The sequence below is a fragment of the Geospiza fortis genome, unplaced genomic scaffold, assembly GCF_000277835.1.
Source record: "Geospiza fortis unplaced genomic scaffold, GeoFor_1.0 scaffold23, whole genome shotgun sequence".
Lineage (NCBI taxonomy): Eukaryota > Metazoa > Chordata > Aves > Passeriformes > Thraupidae > Geospiza > Geospiza fortis.
In genome coordinates this window covers 7,173,415-7,179,981 of record NW_005054303.1, presented here as the reverse complement: position 1 = coordinate 7,179,981, position 6,567 = coordinate 7,173,415, and positions in this window count along the sequence as shown.

Genomic DNA, 6,567 nt, shown 5'->3' with positions numbered 1-6,567 from the left:
GGCCGTGAGGGGCAGCGGCCGTGAGGGGCAGCCCCGGCACCGCCCCCTGCACTTTGCGCTGCGGGCAGCGCCGACCCGGGCGGATGGCAAAGCCCTTCATGCTTGAAGGAGAAGCCAAGAGCAGTGGCGCGTTCTGGGCCCGGGGAGGAGAGAGGGGACACAGGGCTCAGGGGCAGCCCGGCGAGAGCACCTGCGTCGTCCTCTTTTTCCTCATTTCCTCTTTTTCCTTCATGGGGAAGAAGGTGGGAACTGCTCCGGCTTACCTGGCCTCAGAGGCGACTCCTGCCCACCCAGCGTCTCCCAAGACAAGCAGCGTGGCACGGGCAGCGCCCCTGCCCCCTCCATTCCAGCGTTCTAATCCGCACCCTCAGCTTCCATCCAGATGGATTCCTTTGAGGATCGGGTAGGAAATCAGCTGTGAGGAGGCTGAAGTTGTTTTCAAGGAGATCTGATAAATCTTTAGGTCTGATGTCATAAGATTTGTTATTACTGCTGTCATAAGATTTGTTATGACTGTTGTTATAACTGTAAAGCGAAATCAGCAAATGAAACCCAGTGAGCCAGTTACTGGGAGCAGTAGCTGCTGGGCAGCTGCCTGAGCTGAGAAGTCGCTGCTGCACAAGTACCTTGAGGCTAAACGTGTCACTCAAGTGCCTGAGTTACTCAGTACGTCAGAGGAGGAACATACTTCCTGTAGGAACGTGGTAGAGTTGTTTTGGCTCCCGGTCATATGAACTTAGTTTGTACCCTCCACTGCACCTTCTAAATGAAATGAAGGTAAAAATAGGGATTGTGGGATAGTCCAAGCAATTTCTTCTACTTCCAATTCCTGTGACTCCAACAGAAATAAATTTTATGTTCTCCCCTGAAATTGTCAATCTCTCTCTTGGTCGGAGTGGCCCAAAACGTGGCACAGAATTCCAAATGTGGTCCCACAAGTGCAGAGTAGAGGGCAGTAATCATTCCCCTGTTGTTTGCTGGCTCTAATTGTCCTGCTAGTGCAGCTCAGCCTTTGCTTTCATCGCTGCAAGGACCCTTTGCTGTCTCATATATGACTTGTCCATAGGAACCCCAAACCCTTTTTGCAGAGCTGCTACTTACATTTTTTTATTTATACTGTAGGCTATTGAACAAAACCCAGCAGTGTCTGAAGGCAGAAACAAACAGTGTAGTAATTCCAGCTGCTGGAGTACACTGTGTGTATTGACACATCCACAACGAAATTTTCTAAGTAAACAGACAAACACTGTGGATCTGCTGCAGGGAAACACTTTTTTCAAAAGAATGAAAAAATTACATCTAATTACTGTTACATATCAAAGAAACACATTCCACTTCCTTCATACATTTCTGGCACAGATCTCAAAGCATCTTCATTCATTGTACTCTTTTCCCTGTGCTACTCAGAGGAAGAAAAGGAATCAAGATCACATGAACAGAATGTGATGAAGAGTTTTAAACTCTACAGAAAGGTCATTTTAGGTTTTGCGGGACTCCCTCCAGAAAGATCAAAACTGAAGTTCCATTTGAGTAGGATTACTAGAGTTGTTGAGAAATTTAACACTTTCTTTCACAGAATAATCAGCTTTTGAAAATGTTTCTGGCAAAAAAAAAGTTATTTTCCTTTTTTTTTTTAACATTACACACTGTTGATTTATTTTGTTTTTTTCAATAAAAAATATTTTTTCATTCTAAAAAATCAAAACTATATGCTATTAACTGCATACACCTGATAATCACTTTATATGTTAGAATACAGAATTCTGAATGGCATCCTTGGATTAGAGAAGTGATCCCAAGTAAATTACGCAATGATGTCCAGAAATTACTCCTTGCACAAACAGAAGGGTGAAGGACAAAAGACCAAGTGGTAGCACCTCCAGAGAAACCAGTAACAGAATTCATGGGAATAACACCCGAATAAGAGATATTGACAATAGAAAAAGAAACCCAATGGAGATGCTCAGAGAGCTGCAGCACATGCACATCCCTGGAATGATGCAACAGGCAGCAGATTGCCTGAGGGCAAAGAACTCAAGCTTAGAATTCATTTCCAGGGAAGAACTGATTGCAGCATTTCTAATAGCTCAACAACAGACCCAGGCTGTGCATCCCAGAACATAAGCTTGGAATCAACAAAAGTACCTCTGAAAACATAACTGGCAAGGCTACATCCAAAAAGTGATTTCCTTGCAAGCAGAGAAAAATGATGGCCTTGGATGACTTACTGGCCATGAGTTCTGGGCTTGCAGCAATTTTAAAGCAGGGAGTTTTGGAACCTGAATAGCAAAGTGGCATTTTACAGAGGAAGGTGGTATTTAATGTTCTGTACCTCACAGCATCCCATACATGAGAAGGAACATTGATGGCACTTGCTGGAAAGAGTTTCTGCCCTCACAGCCCATTTGTTGAGGTCTCCAACAGCTGGATAGCAGCCCTAAAGTCTGTCAGCATGACCTTTCTGATATATTTAACTGGTGTTCATGAAGGCAATGGACTCTCTGTATCTGCTGAATGAGCTCAGACCTCCTTTTAAGAATTCAGTGTCAATTTCTACACCAGTGGAAACAGCAGCAAGAAGGAAAGGAGCAAGCCAGAAGAAAACCTGTTCCCTCTTTTCCTCTGCCTGCTGCAGGTAGAATAATTCTGCGTTAAGCAAGGTAAGTCATGCACATACATCAAGATGGGAGGAAATATCATCTACCTGGGAGGGCATTTGGGAGCTGGAATGGTTTTTGGTTGTGCTGTGGGTAGATGGTGGCAGAGATAATGTTTGAATACAGAGGAGTGTTGAAGACCAGGAAGATGATGAAAAACAAAGAAAGCTGCAAGAAAGTATCACTTTGTTCCTGAGCTGATACTTGAAACAGGTGAAGGGGGAAGGAAGGTCAGGATTGGACAGAGATTGACCCTGTAGCAAAGCTTCAAAGTTCTGCTTAGGGCCTTCATCATTAAGGGCCACCCATAAAGCACCCTGGAAGAGGCTGGAAGAGGAGCTGGGGAACAGAAATGAAACTGCTGAGGGTCTCAGGAGAGGGAGAGTCTTCCAAGGCAGGTGGTGCCTGGAGTGCCCAGACTCTTTCAGAGCTTCAGCCTCTGTCTTTCCTTCTTTTCAAAGTGCCAGCAACCTACACCCAGCGTCTGTCAGCTGCACCAGCTGATACCCCCTGGGCACAGAGGTTACCAAAAGATGAGGGGAATATCACCCCTGGTTCCTCAACTGATTTTTGGCAGTGCTGCAGAGCACTTGCTCTGTTCTTCCAGGAGAATCACATTGTCAGGATGAACAGCAAAAGGGAAAAGGATATAACACAGTTGGAAATTTCACCATTCCTTCCCCAAAAAGGGTGTGTGTAGGGATTAGGGTGCTTTGAATGAACCCAGCTGAGTGCTGCTGAGCCTGTGCCCACTTGCACTGTGGCAGCTGTGCTCTCTGCAGGGAGTGCAAGTGGGGAAATCAAGGTGAGCGTGCATGTCAGTGTGAAGTGATCCATTTCCAGAAAAGACAGGACTGTCCTTCTTTAGCTGGGTGGAGTCTTAGAAGGTACAGATGAGTGCATGTAGATCCTGCTTTGACCTTTCCTAGCAGTGTTGTGTTGCTGTTGGCATCTATTCCAAAATCTTGCCCGTAGATTTTACAAGAGCTTTTGTTTACAGTGCAAAGAGAGAACTGAATTACCAGGAAAAGGAAGGCCAGAGATGGAACTTGAGTCATGAAGGGATGGGGACTTGATGGGCCACAGTGAGTGCAGTCCCAACAGGCTCTGCCTTGCTTCACCCGTGGTCAGGTGTCCCAGGCTCATTTACAGTGACCACCTCCTGCTGCAGAACTCTGACATGCCCAGAGTGAGACCTGGGTGAGACACAGGGCTGTTAAAGAGTCACACAGCCTGAGCGAACAGAATTGTCTTGGAGAAACTACAGCAAAGCTGCAGCTTGCTAACCAGAGGTGAGACCCTCTTCTCTGAACCCAGGATTTGTGGAGTTTGTTAGATCTTGAGAACAGAAAACATTGTTGTGTGTGACCAGTTGTGAGATCCAACACACAGTCTTCCTGCAGGCATTCTGGAAGCTCTGGTGAGCCTTTATTTATGTTGTTTCACAACAACTGAGGTGACTGCCTAGCTAGATCATCCATCAAAAATAATGAACCTCTTAAGAAACCTCCCTATATTTTTTGACCCATTTTTGAGGATCACCTTCTCTGATCTCAACAACTGTCCCTTCCAACAAGGAAGAGATCAAGCAGAGGTAGGAGGCCTGCATGGATGAACAAGGAAGTCCAGGTAAGAATGAAGCATAAAAAGTGTTCAAGAGTGGAAGAAGAGACAGGTGCCCCAGGAGGAATTGACAGATACTGTCAGAATACACAGGTATGTTGTTATGAAAGGCAAGGCCCACCTGAAATTGAATTTACAGAGGGACGTGAAGGTTCAACAAGAAAGGTTTCAAAGGTAACTAAGCAGCCAAAGGGTGACTAGGGGAAAAGGTGGGGCCAAGGCAGGACACTTGGTCACAAAGGACATGGGAAAGCTGACAATGCCACCTTGGTCTCAGTTTTCACTGGCTGTATTTGCCTTTAGGAACCCCAGGCACTTGAGGTCATTGTAAAATGCAGGGCAAGGAAGACTTCCTGACACTGGAAAAGGTTCAGGTTAGGGAATATTTAAATAAACCAGACCCTGACAGGTCCCTGGAACCTGATGGGTGGCACTCACATGAGCTGAGGGAACTGGTTGATGGAATTTGAGGACACTTGATAACCTTTGAAAGGTTGTGGCAATGAATAGGAAGGTTCTTGAGGAGAGGAAGAAAGCAAATGTCACTTCTAACTTCAAGAATGGGAAGACAGATGAGGAGATAGAAAACTAGAGGCTGGTCAGCCTCACCTGAGTCCCTGGAAGTGGTGGAGCAAATAGATCTGGAAGCTATTTCCAGACACATGAAGGTCAAACAGGCAGTCAGGAGTAGTCACCACAAATTTCCACAGATTTATCACACTTGATCAACCTGGCAGCCTTCTCTGACTATGCAACTGGCTCAGTGGTGAAGAGAGAGCAGTGTTAATATCTAATCAAGATATTGGGTCTTTGTACTGGAAAAATACCCAAGCAACATTCTACTTTATATACTCAACTAAATGGCTAATTTGTAGGTTTGTTTTTTTTTTTTGGCACTCACATGTCAATTAATATACCTGAGAGGAAAGATTAATCTTTTTAACTGAATTCAGTTACCTAGAAGACAGACATCTAGTTGCAAAAGAATAGTTTAGTACTTAGTGGTTAATAATAATATAGTAACAATCAGAGTTTCCTGAGAGGCATGGTGCACATCCAGCATTCACAATTGTTCACCATGAGCTAAAAAAAGACTTTTTGTTTGATTTTAGGGTTTTTTTTAGTTCTTCTGGTTTGATCTGCTGACAGAGAATACCCAGGTCAGAGTTCATGCTGTGCCATAAGTTCTCAGCCTGCAGCCCCACAAGTCATGGATTACAGTGATAAGGGATACAAGGATGGGAAGCAGATGCTGTTAAACTTTTACACTGGGCTGCACAAGCTTAACTCCCCTTTCTTTGAGGGGTGGATGGGACCAAAACATTTCTGCCCAGCCTCAAGGGCCCACTGAGATGGCAATGGCATGGACTTACTTCTGTGCTAAAAGGCAGTGAATCCACTGGAATTGCATTTCTGACACAGGTGTCAAGTCTCATAGAAACACTCAGTTGCTGAAACATCAGTGCAAATGCTGAGACAAATCCTAACAGGACATTAAGTGGTAGCAGAATTACAAGATGCACCACTTTGCAAGAGAGGCTGGCCACCCCTGCTTTTTTCTTCAGGCTTCAGATTGTTAATCCTTGCCATTTTTTAGTTCTGCCAGAAAACGGAGGGCTGGGCTCTGTGCAGCCCTGGTGACCATTCTGGGAACAGGGAAATCACATCTCAAAGCTGGCTGTGTTGGCTGGGGAGGCACTGGGAAGGCCTTGTGACCATGTGACCAAAAAAATTTCCTGTCTCAGCCTTGGAATTGTAGCTCTAGAGAAACCACCCGTGACACAAAACATGCCACTGAGATGACACAGAACGTGCCACTCCACACCAGGCAAGCCAGGAGAAGCAGTGAAGTGACTCAGCAAGGAGAAATTTCCTGTTACCTCTCTTTCACCTCTGGGCTGTGAGCTGGCAACAGATGCTGCAGCTGGTACTCGGGAGCACAGCCTGGCACCAGGCTGTAGGCACTGGCAAGGGCAGGCTGAGAATGGCCTGAGGCAAAGTAAGAGAAGTGATCTGGCATCAAGAGGGAAAACACCACTGGAAGAAGGCAGTGTACCTGAGCACTGAAGTGCAGCATGAGCCTCAGGCCACACAGAGACTGCAGGCAAGATAAACTTGGAATGCTGTTTAAAGCTTTAGGAAATGAAACAAAACTTATAAAACCCATTCTGACATACAAGTAGAAAACAGCAACAAGTGCCAGGAGTTTGAGTTAATAAAGCACGTGCTGTGATCAGCCTCAGGGAGGACACGAGATTGTGGTGTGACCCACACAGCAGCTTATCAG